This window comes from Onychomys torridus, chromosome 7 (assembly GCF_903995425.1).
Source record: "Onychomys torridus chromosome 7, mOncTor1.1, whole genome shotgun sequence".
NCBI classification, from domain to species: Eukaryota; Metazoa; Chordata; class Mammalia; order Rodentia; family Cricetidae; genus Onychomys; species Onychomys torridus.
The window spans coordinates 29,444,427-29,459,047 of NC_050449.1; the positions used below are offsets into that span (position 1 = coordinate 29,444,427).

Here is a 14,621-nt window from a genome sequence, read left to right on the forward strand (position 1 = left end):
CAGTGACCTTATCTATGATGTAAAAACGGCACCATAGCCCAGGTGAAGACATTTTGAAAGAAACAAGCCCTTGCTCCCAGCTTACCCACACTGCATAGTGGGGCTCTCTTCCTCCTTGCACAGAACTCTTGAGTAATGCTAAAGTCTCTTACTAGCTTCTGTGAAGCCAAGTCACTCATACTTTTCCAAAGTCATAAATCTGAAAAGGAAACCTTTATCACAAGACTGCATTCTGTCCCACATCCCAGCTGGAATCCAAGGAATCCTTGACGCTGACAGAATGCCTCTGGCCACATGTCTGGTGTGGCGGGCTGGCCTGAAGTGGTTCTATTGGGGTCATGGTAGAAGACAAAGGTCACTCACTCTTAAACTGGATGGCATGGAGAGTTATAATAAAGGTACTGCATAGAAGGCTGTGCGTGAGGAATAACATGAGGTGTAGATACAGCCACTAACACTCCAGGGCCATGGGGTGACAAGAGAACGTGGTCAAAAGAAGAAGCCCGGCATCCTTCAGGGATGCCATCTTGACAAGAAGCATGTGTGCACTAAGTGGCCCATCTAAATGAGAGCTCAGACAATAAACCAACCGTATAGTTCACCCTCACTTTCCTCTTCCTTCCACATCCTGCCATAGACTCCTCACTGATCCCACCAGAAGCCTACAGTATAAATGTCCTCACAGCTCAGCCTCCTGAGGTGTAGACGACTGGGACACAGACCTGGAGGAGCAAGTGGGGGACTTTCAAGGAACAGTCACTCTCACAAGCAATGTACTTGCAGCTGCCTTGACGCCCACTCTCCATTTAGCCACTTAAAAAGAAAGGCACCATGAGAGGCCCAAGAAACACCCATTTGGCCCAGGAGGCCTTCAGCTGGTCCCCAGCCCTCACCCTAGAGCTTCACCCCAGGAAGCTCCCAAGGCTGTCAGCTGCCACTCATGCATGAGCACTCTCAGGCCCCCACTGTGCTTCCTGAGGGAGGGACATCTGCTTGGCGTGGCCCCCCGCGGAGTCCTGGTCTGCCTCTACCCACGTGGGCACATCCCCTGTCAAAGCAAACCTTCCAAGCTCTCAGGCTGAAGGAAATCTCCAAGTCCCCCCAAGAGCAAGTTAGTGGGGGTAAAACTGACGACACTAGCTTTTTTCTGGTCTAGAAGTAAGACGAACATCACAGAGGGGGTGGAGAGGAGTAGGCAAAAGAGAGGGAACAGGAAAACTGAAAACACAGAAGCATTGTAATTAAAATCTTCAGCCTGCATTTCCTGGCCAGTCAGTCCCGAATCCCTTCATTAGGATGTGCCCTTTAAATGCTCATTATCGAAGATTTACAAATTGTGTGGGTTTGGTGCTGCTGAGGGGCTGGAAAAGTCGGCCTCCCCGCTGCTGCCAGATGCTTCCACAGCATCCTCCGTTGCTCAGACTTCACCCAGGACAGACCCTGCACAGGGACAGTGTGATGGAGAGGCCGCAGAGAGCAGGGACCAGCTCGAGGCAGCAGACTGTGCTAGACAGACACAGCAAATCCGACACACATAGGGAAGATGGGGAGAGATAAAAGTCACCCTGCATGCAGGTAGAGAGAATAACAATGTTGTGTCTTTGCTGAAAGCCCTGCACGAAGAAAGACCAGGGTCAGACCTAGAAGAAGACCTATAGAGGAGCTGATGAGGAACAAACTGCAGAGAGAAACCGAGTTCACCACTCTTGGGCAAGCCGTGAGAAGGGAATATACAGACAGACATTGATCAGCTGCATACTGTGTACTCTCATGAATGCAGAGTGTAGACATGCAGAGCTCAAGATCCAGGCGATAAAGAGCTAAGGCATATGTTTCCTCAGTCACTCCTAGGCCAGTCTGGGTGAGGAGAGCAGGGCTGTTTGGGTGATGGTTCAGGATGGACATTTCTCTTTGAGATGTTGTCACATCTCTTTTTAAGTGAGGCTGGCTGGGCCTCCCAGGGGAAGGAGTTGGACCTGCCGTGAGAGGGCAGACAGAGGTCAGACACCACAAGCAGGAAATCAGTAGGAAAGTGTGGAAGCGTGAATGAGGTGTGTCCCAAGCAGCATGGTGGAGCCAAGCTCAAGATTTCTCCTTGTATCCCCAAGGGATGCCATTTTAGGGGGGTTGCTCCTCAGGATAGCATGAGCTCTTGTCCCGTAAGATCACCTCCACAGAGCTCCCAGGTAAGGTGAGTCGCGCCAACTCCCATTTTTCACTGGAATAGTCTGAGCCTCCTGGGTGATGAAAGACAGACTGAGAATCTGCCTCTGGATCCAGGGTATTTTCCTAACCACACTGCCACCTTATCTTCAAGGAGAAAGGTTTATGGTGCTTGAAGCCAAACCCTCTACTGGACCCTCAGTTCTTTCAAAGCATCTAACATCCTTCTTACTCTACCAACACCCCCATAAAGAGCACTTCTGTTTTGCTCCCCCCCCCCGCCCCGCCCCGATGCTGGTACCACTGGCGTTCTCTGCACTAATGAGGCATCAGGTCCCACACAGGGTCCCAGTGACAGCTGCTCAGAGCATGTTTACTGAAGCTGGCCGCTGGACCTGACAAGATGTGTTAATTAGGAGATGATGTACCATGTAGGCACATTGGCCACGTGGCAGCCGGATGGGCAGCATCAGTCACCATGAGCCAGGGAGCTGCCATGACATTCTTAATTAAGGGGAAAGCCTACTCTCATCTCCAGGTGACAGCCTCAGACTTGGTGAAGATGGCACCACTGGTTGTCCCAGCAGGAGCCACCCTGAAGCCTGCCCCAGCAATAAGGTTGGGCTAGCAGGCTGCCCGAGGCATCACAGAGGAGATAACAAGGCTTACTTTTTTGGCTTTCAAAGCTGCACACAGCCTGGCTTTGGCTGTTTCTCCTTCCTCTCCTCCAAGCAGTCCTGGGTATCCTAGGCTTGCCTCCCTCAAGGGTTGTGTCCACACCCACCTCAGTGCTCTGCTTGCTCATTCCCCAGCCTGAAATCCCTCCTCTTTGCCCCTCAATATATTAAAGCATTCACACACAAAGGTAAGGTTCTTCTCAAAAGCTTCTCTCCTATAAAAGTATCATTCAAACACACACACACACACACACACACACACACACACACACACACACACACGGTTCAAATTTGTGCCTGCCCTTTAAGGGGACCTATCAATAGCTGTTGTATCCTGCGAAGCATCACCAGGGCAGCTGTTGATACCCTGAAATGATTTCATACTGGCTGGTCAGTGACCTCTACTCCCAGTTTCCTCACCCAAGACTCTTTCTCCTTTTATCTCCTGATGCTTCCCCAAAGACACCAGGCAGTTAAAAACAATGTTTTGCACAAATGAGTCTGTTACTCTACTGTATCCTTGCAGCCTGTATCCTTTGTAGCTGGCATGTGCACATGTACAAATCCTGCCCATTATTGAACACTGGACTGTCACTACTTCTCATCAGTTGAATATCTGTCAACACAGGATGTGCAACTTCTTCCATTGGAATGTCAGATGGTATTCCCCAAGGTGGCTTGAGGACACTGATTTCAAGGAGCATGGTGGCAAGGGCCCACCCACCTAGCCCTGTAGACACCCTCAAAGATACCCAACACACTGCTAAGATGAGGCACTGTTTTTCTGACCCTAGTTCTCAATCCCATGAGGGTCTCAAGACCCAGTTCTAAAAAAAACCTGTATCTCCCAGGGCCAATGTGCTTGCCCTAAACCCTGATAAAAACTCACACCCCAACAGGTTTCTGATTCCAGATGCATTTATCTGGTCAATGAAGCATTATCTACAGTGCACCTACCTGCATGTGCCAAGAGCACAGGTATTCTTTGAGAATTTCAGACATGTATACAATGAACTATCATATGTAGCGCCATTTCTAGCCCCAACTATGCCTGTATCTCCTTTCACACAGTCTCATTCTAACTCCATGGCTTCTTTTTGGGTGATCCACTAAGTTCAGTTAGTGTTAACTGTGTGTGTGCTCATGTGTGTGTGTGTGTGCGCGCGCGTGCGGCCATTTACTAGGGTATGTAAAACCTACCAGTGGCTACACCCTAAAGAAGAATGATTTTCCCTACCCCAGCAGCCAATAGCCACTCAATAAAGGGAGGTTCCTGGAGATCACCTCCCTCATCTATGCAGGGATTGTAGTTGGCTTCATCTTGAGTAGATCCGGTGCATGCGTTTCTAAGTGCAAGGCCGTGTCATTCATATCCAGATGACAGCCCTTCATGGCACTCCTCCCCATCCTCAGGCTCTTAAATTCTGCTTCCTCTTCCTCAGTGTTCCCTTTCTGGGGGTTGAGTTTCTCTTATGATGGAGCACTCAGTCTCTTATTCTCAATACTTTCACAGTCATGCTTCTCTCCATTGACTGCTGCCCATTGTCAAAAGCAGCTTGTCTTATCAAGGTTGCAAGTAGCCCAGGTCTGTGATATAAAGAAAAATACTTAGGAGGCAATTTCACAATTCGCCCATTAAAACAAATAATAACAATCGCAGGTTCTGCCTTAGAACTTATGACTTCCCCACAGTATAAGCATAAAATTCCCTCCTTTTGAGCAAACTTCAAATCCAGTCAGGAAGCAACCAGTCACCAACCTCAGGACAGTCATGCTTCTGTTGCACCAGTGGGCACATCTTGGCTGGTGGGTCAGTACTGTAACATGGAATGTCCAGTGGTGGGTAAAATTATTAATGTCTTCTCTCCCAGCAGCCTGCATAGCACCTCCCAGCATTACGAAGCCTAACCAGCAGGGTGAAAGATTGTCAGTCAGTTAGAGATCGATTCCTCTTATGTCCTGAAACCAAAGTGAAAAAACAATTTTTGACCAAAGAAGTTCAAATTTTAAAAAAAAAAATGCAGTGTCATAAGCAAACATAGTGATCAATAACAGATGGACAGTGTTCTGTGGCCCTACAGAGGAACTGCTCATTATCTACCAGTAGAAGAGGGAGTGGTTCTTGGGGGCTGGTGGGATAGATCTGGCTCTTGATGGATGGGTAGGAGTTTCCTGGGCAGCAGGTAGGGAGGGGATAGTCCAAACATAGGGAATTGCTTATTCGCAATGTTAGGAGCTTAGACGGGCCTGGAACAGCTGTAATGCTCTGGGTGCTGAGAAAAAAAAAAGGGGACAAGATATGACTCTGTAGACTGGAGGTAAGGATGTACCAGGAATGTGTTTATTCTGAGGAGAGATAGAGAGGCTGATGGAGGTCTTCATTCTAGGGAGTGACAAGATCAGATTCATCTTGCTGCAAGATAATGTGAGCAGCAGTAAAGAGAATGAATCCAAGTGTAGGAAAGATTGGGCAGCCTGCAGAATTTGACTGAAATGGGGGATTTGTGTGAGAGTAATTGATTCATTCCAATTACTGACCCTGAGTGTCTTAGTGAAGCTTTTTGGAAGAAAATATCACTTGTTTCTGACCATATATTCAAATGGATTTCAGAAATCTTACTGACAAGTATCAAGAACAGGCTTGGGTATGAAATTCTGAGACTCTACTTTTAGCCTAGCCCATGGCTACCTGAATGATTGACCTTAAGCAAGTCCCCTGCTCCCCCCATAAGCAGTCTATGGGATCATGCATGCTCCAGTAAAGTGGGAGCAGGATTGGTTAGGATCACAGTGGTCCTGTTATGTTGCAATTACAGCTGTGGATAGCAAGGGAGGGAATGTGCCCCATTCCTACAACAGGGCAGAGTCTGAAGTCCTCACACTTAGCAACATCTCAGCATCTTTTCCTTCCAGCAGTCCCATCCTCCATGGCTGGCCCCAAGTCAAGCATCTTAAGGTCGCCCTGCATTACATCATGACAGATGTTATTGATGTCTGGGAATTACTCAGCCCTTTGAAAAATCACAGCCATAATATTTGTCTCCATTAACATCCATGGCAGCACTTCAGTGAATCAATAAGATACTTAATGCTGAATTACACGACGTGTAGCCTGGGCTTGGTGAGCTTAATCTGTCAGGTGACCAACCCAGGAGGGTGTTTCTGGCCACTCTGAAGCCACCTGAATGGGAAGAGAAAAGGGATTTCACATGTAGAAACATGCATTTGTTTACCTGCTAAAAAATAAAGTCTAATTCTTGACCTTTCCAATTATAATTGCATTTTAAACACCTGATGGCACTTTCTTCATCTGTCTGGCAAGAGTGATGCATGCTTCATGTTCTAAGAAAGAGCTTGGGTTTTGTTTTCCTCCCATGAGAAATCAGAGAAAAGAATAATCTGTTTAGGGAGAGAACAGATGATCCTGGGCACATAAACTTCATCTCACTCCCTGGCCCTCCTGTTCAACACATCCGTGCCCTACTTCTTTAGTCCCATTGGTCTGAATCCAAACGGCACTGTCCATTTTGTGCCCTGACTTGTCTTACCAGGGATCTCAAAGCACTAAGTCCACATCGTCACCAGGTGAGAAGCAGCATGGCAGGGGAGAAGGAGCTTTCCTCAGACGCTGTCTCCTCTCTGTCTTCCACTCCGGTCAGTTTGTGCATTAATTGAATCCAGAGAACCACTCACCAGGACGTCCTCAGTGTACAAAGGCATCTGCCAGGAGCACCTGCGGGGCCAGCCAGGACAGGCAAGCTGTGCTTGACAGAGGTGTCCGCACAGGGAAAAAGGGCTTTTCTGTTTCCTCTGTCCATTTCCTTGAGATTTGCAGAGCGTGCGCTCGTTTCCCAACTTGATGTGCCACGGTGGCTTTCTCCCCACCGTGTTGTCTAATTTGAGGAAAGAGATGAATGGGCCTCCTGGACACTGCCCCCCGAGCATAAGCGCCCCTCTCCTTCCTCACAGGCCCATCAGCTGGGGCCCTTGCTGTGCTATCTCCTCATCCTTACTGGTTCCCCTCTCCATCGATATCCACACAGGCACTTTGGGAACCATCCCAGCTGTTGCAAAGCCTCCAGCACTTCTCATCCCGAGACAGAACACATCATCCCTTCCTCCCAAGAACCTGGAGTTAGAGTGAAGTGGGACAAGCACAGGGGAGTAGGTCAGAGCAATGCCAGAGAGGTGAGAGATAAAGAGGATCCCTACATGCCTTTATATAATCTAGACAGAGGCTGCATGCTGGATTTAAACACTGACCCCCAGGGGCCTGTCTCAGACACTGCAAGAAGGAACCCGTTTGCTACTTAAAGCAGTCTGCCTCAGTATTTGACTTCCCTTCCCATGACATGTTCATAGATCTTCCACTGTGTGGGTGTCTTTAAGAAAGGGAGCTGTGTCGCCTTAGACAAATGACTACCTATTTCTGTTTTCTTATCCTAAATATGGACTACAAGGTTGTTGGGGAAACAAGTGATTTTTTAGTGGTTAATTCTTTGCAAATTCTAAGTATAATATACCAGTAATTAATTTAGAGCCTGGAAGCTGAAGATGTATTGTTGAACCATCTCTAACTAGCAATGTGACCTTAGGCATGATAAGTGATGTGTCCATGGCTAGTGGCTAGGCATGGAGCTAAGGGGCTGATGAGATTGTTCAGTGGTTAAGGACAGGCACTGCTCTTCCAGAAGACCTCTAGCATCCATATCAGGCAGCTCAAAACTTTCTGTAACACCTTCTCTAAGGGGACCTGCCTCTGCAGGTACCTGCATTCCATGTGCACATGCCTACACAGAAACACACACACATACATATAATTTTAAATAATAAAACTAAATACTCTTAAATAAATAAAATGGAGCTAATAATAGTATCTGCCTTAACAGGGAATGTAATATTTGCATTTGGGAGGCTGAGACCATAGAATTGAGAGTTCAAGACCAACCCTAGACTATATGGTGAGATTTGATACCAAAATAAGTAGTATCTCCTTTTTGAGATCTACTGTGAAATCCAAGGAATTACTGCTGATGAAGCATTCAGCACTGGCAGTTAGCACAGTGAGACATGGAATTAGCACTCGGGGAAGCTGCTGTATTTCACTATTGTAGAATTCAAGCCCTCAGTTGTCAAGAATCTAGTCTCCTCTAAAGTACAATGAAGAGTTAACTGCAGTCTGGTTAGAACAAGACACATGGTTCCCTGTGTCCCTCAGTAACAGCCAGGAGGGCTCTCAGGAGCCTTCTTTCCTCTCCTCTCAAGCCAGACCCCACTCTTGTCCCAACGCCTGCACAGTAGTGACTCTCCTCCCTACAGACCCAAAAACCTTTCTCTAAAGAATGGGGGTATCAAGTCAGCCTCGATAAAATATATCACCATTTTTAACAACATTTAGAAAGCACCTTGAAAAGACATATTAAAACATTACCCAGAGGCTCCAGAACTTTCTCTGAAAACACTGAGCTCTCCACAAGCAAGTTCAGCATATGAATAATTGCTGTCAACAAAGTACTTTGTGTGAGCCACACACCTCTCAAAAAGGGAAGCAAAACAGAAAGACAGATGGAATCTCTCGAGCCTCCTCAAAATGCAACTCACCATGGTCCCCTCAACCTACTGACAGCACCTCAAACATCCTGGGATAAAGCAATGTTCAGACAGGGCCCAAAAGCAGACTCCAGGAATGAGCATTTTTCACCTACCCTGAGCAAGATCATTATCTACAGGAGGTTGGAGAACCATGATAACATATCTCATTTTGTATAGCACAATAAGGCTAGTGCATGGCAGTGAAGCATATCTAAAACTATAGGGTAATATAGTAAAATCAATAGGGATTATTAGGAGCAAAGTGTTATATCTGAGGCAATAAAGTCTTGGAAACGCAAGAAAACAGTGTTCTTGTAAAGCTGTAACAAACGACTGTGATTTAATCACTAAGCAAATAACATGGCATTTCAATGAGTTTTAGAGTTTCATGGTCTAAAAACAGGCACATTAGGGATTCATCCAAGATGTTTCCCATGAAGACTGTATCTCAGAGTAGCATCATTTTGACAGTTTGTGCTTTTAAATAATTGTGTATTATTTTCTTCATAGATCTAATTTTTAAGCCTCTGGCATGCTTTTAAAGATATCATTTACTATTAGTTTATCACAGCATCTCAAGCCTTTGAGTACATGAAACTGTTTCTCAGAACTTTCTTCCAACTTCAGAGAAAAGGCAAAGACTTGGGAATTCCTAGAGGAACTTGATTTTCTTAGTTGTTTTCCCTTCTGCTGGGTACTAATTGCAAGACATCCAAATGCTGGTTTAGAACATAGGAAGCCATTTTGCTTGAAGTTCTCATCACCTATTTAAATAACCCAAATCAAAAGGGGCTCTCTGCACCCCCCACCCAGAGCTGCTCTGAATAGTCAAATGAAGATTAAACTCTTGATTTAAGTAGCTACATCTTAGCAGTAATTAACACGTACATCAAATACTTTTTTCCCTTTGATATGATATGGTACTAGAATTTAAACCCTGATGAAGGTGCCAAAATTAACTGCAATGGGAAATGAATAATAATTCTTTTTTCAGATGACTTTGCCCTTTGCATTAGCTATGTTCAAGGTCTTTACCAGGTTTCTGTTCCTACTCATAGGAAGTTTACAAGTCAGTGACACAAGTCAGTTCCCAAAACCATTGTCCAAAAAAGAAAAGCAAAAACCATCTCCTGTGCTCTGCTCTCTGGCCATCTCTCCTGCGGTCTCGCCCTCCTAGCTGGGATAGCCTCCCTTACAAGCTCCTGATCTAAGAAGAAAGTAGAAGTTGTCTTCTTTGGGTGTGGATGATTTATAAGAGGCTAAAGAAGGAATTTTAAGTGGGGTGTGAGGTGGGAAGAAGAGATAAAGGGATCTGTGAAGGCATTTGAAGCAGGCAGGAAGGGAATGGATAAGGGACCAGTGTGGGACTCATTTGTAGCTTCTGTTCGAAAATCCCTTGATTTAACTTTCCGTCACTAAAATCCACAAGGAGGAGGGTTTACTGAAGACATTAACAGAAGTGTATGGGGTATGTGGAGCATCCGTGAACACAGAAGTCCCACATTGGGAGTATCTGTTCATAAAAACTTAGTATAATATTCTTCATTAATGAGCATCCTTGGAATTAACAGTCCTTTGGAATCCTGAGCTGATCAAAAATGTGTTTAAAATCTGTACATGGAGGCTCCCTCCTATATTCTCAGCAGGAGACTTGGGCAGGAGGCCTGTTTTAGACCAGCTCTGACTATATAAGGAGAACAAAGCCAGCCTGTCTTAAAAACAACAGCCATTCAATTAATACTGGATGCCACATTGTACTAAGGACAGGACAAAGTAGATCAGGCAGTTAACATGGTGAGTCTAGATATCCAAGGACCCACGGGAACACCAAGAGTTGTTTAGAAAGAACTCCTTAGACATGTCACAGAAATAAGATTTTGTGGTTTATCTTGGTATGGGTTGGTTTGGGGTTTGGTGCAAAGGTCATTATGAGAACTACATTTGATCAATAGGAGATAGAACAGTCAGGCCAATACTTAAAATGTTCTCCTGCAATCCAACCTCTATATAGCATCACTTTTAGGATTTTAATCACATATGTCACTTCCTCATTCAAGCCCATCTGATGGCATCCTATCACTTAAGGTCAAATTCAAACCCCAACAATGGTAGGCGAATCCTCTACCATCTGACTCCTGCCTCCCTGCACACTCCTCCTCTACCTCTTTCACCCTTTCCTAGATGATGATTCCCCAACTCAAACTCAAGTCTTCTCTCAATGTTTGATATTGTCTTCACTCTGCATCAGTTCCTGCCCATCTCCAGAGCTTTGGAGGATCTGTCCTTCTTGTTGAGGGTTCTGCTTAGCTGATGGCTCTCTAACAGGACCTTCCCATGGCATGCTCTACCAGCATCTCCTTTCTCTAGTGCCTTCAACCTCTGCTTATTTGCTGTTGTATTTTCTACTGCTTGTTAATCCCACTAGAGATCAAGATCCAAGACAGCCATGCTATTGTCTGGCTTACCAGCTTCCAGAATAGTGCCTGACACATAGCAGACATTTATTAAATATTCTATAGATGGACAAATAAAAGACCCACGAGAATAAATGCCGCTTCATATCCTAATCAATGATTTCCATCAGTAGAGGTGGTGTCATCAAATTAGGGCTCTTATTGGGGGATGCTAGGGAAGATTCTTAGATTAACAGGTAAGGTGAGCTCAACAGTAGCCTTCCTGTTTGCATAGTCATGGTTTCTGTCACAGGGTGGAAAGATCACCAGCTCTGATTGGTATGTGGTTTGAGTTTATAGCCCAAAGTATCATACATGGGAGCTTGGTCCCTTGTAAAATAATATTTAAAGCTGGTAGAATCTTCAAGAGGTTCTCTAGTGAGAGAACTTTAGATCATTCAGGGCCCTGCTTTTGGAAGGAGTTAATGCATGTTATGGTTTGGATCTGAAGTCCACCTCCCAAAGGCTCATGTGTTTTAGCTTAATCCCCAACTAGTAGCACTACTGAGACCAGACTGGCTGATTACAGTGCTAACTTCACCAACTAGGTCAACTCATTGATGAGTTCAAAGTGGACGGGGCCATTAGGAGGTGAAATAGGTCACTGAGGGGTGTCTTTGAAGGAGATAGCTTACCCTCCCTTCCTGGCCACCATGATGTAAGCATCTCTGCTCCGTCACCTGTGCCTGCCATGATGGTCTGCCTTACTATCATCCGGGAATGGTGGAACCATGTGACCACGGACTGAAACAATGAATCAAGTCCTCCATCCTTCAAATTATTTTTTCAGGAGTATTTGGTCATAGTGACAAAAACTGACTAACATACTATAGCTCTCACTGGATCCCAGGTTGCTCCTAGCTGGAGTGGACTGTTTTAAGAGCAGCCTGGGTCCCTGTTTCTTCTCTAGCTTCCTATTTGTACTGTAACCTCACAACGGCACAAGTTTTAGCCATGACCCTATTCACAGCAGGTCTTTACCTACAGGGGCTTCCAGATCTTGCATTGGATTTTCAACCTGTAAAATCTGCATGTCTGTTTAAAAAAAAAAAAAAAAAAAAGGTTACCAGCTTACTGGTATTGTATTATAATAATAATAAAATAGGCTAATATATCCCTTTGGAGTCAGGTAAACCTGGGTTCAAATTTTAGGTTCACTGGTTGTTTCTGGTGGGTCTCTAGAGAAGTCAGCTAACCTCCCCAGGCCTCAGGGGCCAGGTCCAAAAAGTAAGGATAACATTGTCTTGCTGAGGTGCAGCAAACATTTATGGAGACATATGTTCTGTGTACCCCACACAGTGTCAAAAATCTGAAAAAGACTCGACAAATAGCCTCTTTAGTTAGGCTTTTGTAATTTGTTCCACAGCCTATCACATTTGATAAGCAGGCTGATTTGCTAGCAATGCTCACACAAGGAAACCATTTAGAGGGCATCTTTTACTTTCCCGAGAAAACAGCAAGCCTCTTCAAATTCTTTTTTGAAAGTAGATCAGTGCAATTCTGAAAAACACAAATCAAAATGGATATCTGGCCTTGAGCATTTTTTTTAACTGAATATCAATTCACCCAACCCCTAGAGCACACAGTCTCCAACTCTCTGCAGAGAATCTATTGGCCCCCTCTGCACTCTCCTGCCCTGAGAAACAGCGATGCTTTCCCATGGTCTGCCATACCTTCAGGGGTGTGGCCACCCCCAAACCCATGTTTGTGTAATGAAAATAAAAATACCTTTGCAACTCACCAGCCTCAGCTGCTTCTGCCTTAGGGGGCAGAGCTTAGCAGGCCAGCAGGTCTACCGGGAGCTATGACCTCCCCACTAGAAGATTAGTAGCTGTGGGCTCTTAAGTCCTCTGCTCACTCAGCTTGCCCTAATGGAAGATGAAGGAGAAGGAGATGGCTGAACAGTGAAATGAATATATGTTTTACAAGTCATGATTGTGTAAGACGTGCTCCCTGAACTTAATCACCAGACCTGTGAGCCTCAGTTTCTTCACCTGTGAAATGGATATGTAATTACAGCCACCTACCTATGAGCTGCAGGTGGGATGGCAGACACAAGTTCAAAGGTGTGATTCTCAAATGCTTCTCCCTTCTTTGGACTAATAACATCCCCACGACACCCACCTGCTGGCGCTCCAGGAAAAGAGTACCTGAGGTGCCTGTAAGTCTAACCAGTAATCAGGAGGGCCATTGCTGCCTCTGACTAGTATGTCTTTCTGGATAAGCCTTCCTTTGGCTGAGAAAGAGCACCATGACCTTCAGGCAGCCAGCCCCATTCTAAAAGAACCACCATTGCCTCCTCCCATTTTTGTCGTGTCTCTCCCTGCCCGACCTAGCCTGTCTTCCATCCCTTCTCCCAGACCTCTGTTTCCCAGTTCTCCTTGTGGCTGTCCACTAATTGGCAGAGCCATCTCGGTAATATCCCTGCTATGGCTTTAGCTATGCTATCACTTTGATGAAAGACTTCCTTGGAGCAACTGCCCCCACCCCTCTACTGTGTGCCCTGGGGTATGCAATAATGGATAACAGTGCGTGTGTGGAAGGAAAGAAAATGCCAATGCCATGCTTCATGGGTGGAGCAGTCATGCAGCGATGCTCCCTACACCCAAGATTTCTTGCTCCATCCTGTTCAGTTGCCAAGGGTGTATCACGAAGAGATCTGCTGCCCAGACATGTGACACAGAAGGCCACCTACAGATTAGCAGGAGATTGAGACCCACTTTGCTTGCACATCTATCTCCCCAACATTGCCTGATGAGATATTGCTTAGTTCAGCTCCCATTTAGTGAGGGAATCACCAGTGGCATGTGTAACAGACACCAACACCCAAACACATCCACCTGTCCCCCAAGAGATACTGGCTTCATTGACCTAAGGGCCTCCGCGTTCACTATATTTTTTAATTTGTTTTTTGTTGAGAATTTCATACAAATGTTTATATCATTTCCACCACTCCCTCTCCTCCTCTAACTCCTCCTAACTCTGTCTCAAATTCATGACCTCTTTGTCTTTAATCATTCCTGATACACACATATGTGTGTATGTGTATATATAAACATGACCTGCTGAGCGCATTTAGTATTGCTTATATATACCTGCTCAGGGCTGACCACATGGGACTGGATAGCCTTTCAGGGGCTCATCCTTGAATTAGACTCTTGGAAGCCATTATTTTCTGGCAGCTCTTCATCTAAGATGGGGCCTTGTGAGATCTCCCCCCATTCATGTTGACTCAGTATAGTTTTCAAAGCTCTTCAGGGAATTCTAACGCACAGCCAGGATTAAAACCTATCTATTCTCACTTCACATTTCCTTTTGCACTTGAGAAAACAGTCCAAAGAGTGTCAGCAATTCCTCCAAGGTCACAAAATACTTGGAAGACAGAAAAAGACCAGGCCTCCTGACTTCTGACTTCTGACTTCTAGTCTAGGATCTTTCACATTAAGTTACTTTGATATTAATATCCTGACGTTGAACTAGAGACTAAAGTGCATACCATTAGATACAGCTAAATAAATAAATAAATAAATAAATAAATAAATAAATAAATAAATCGTAATAGACTTAATTTCTCCAGCCTCTAAAATCTACCACAATAATTCCTTGTGTGTGTGTGTGTGTGTGTGTGTGTGTGTACACTAAAGATTGAACAGAGGGCTTCCTGCATTCTACATACATGTAGCTATCCCCCAACTCTACGTTCACCCTTTCTGAGTCTTCTCTGCTCCCCACTTAG

General features: G+C 45.3%; 1 long non-coding RNA gene across 1 annotated transcript; it reads right to left on the reverse strand.

Annotated features, from left to right (window-relative positions):
- Nucleotides 1–4,003: 4,003 nt before the first annotated feature.
- Nucleotides 4,004–7,027, reverse strand: LOC118586668. Its single transcript, XR_004945396.1, has 3 exons — nucleotides 6,389–7,027; nucleotides 4,600–4,799; nucleotides 4,004–4,427 (listed from the first exon to the last, which is right to left on the reverse strand). It is a non-coding gene; the product is annotated as an uncharacterized LOC118586668 (long non-coding RNA).
- Between the last annotated feature and the right edge of the window lie 7,594 nt (nucleotides 7,028–14,621).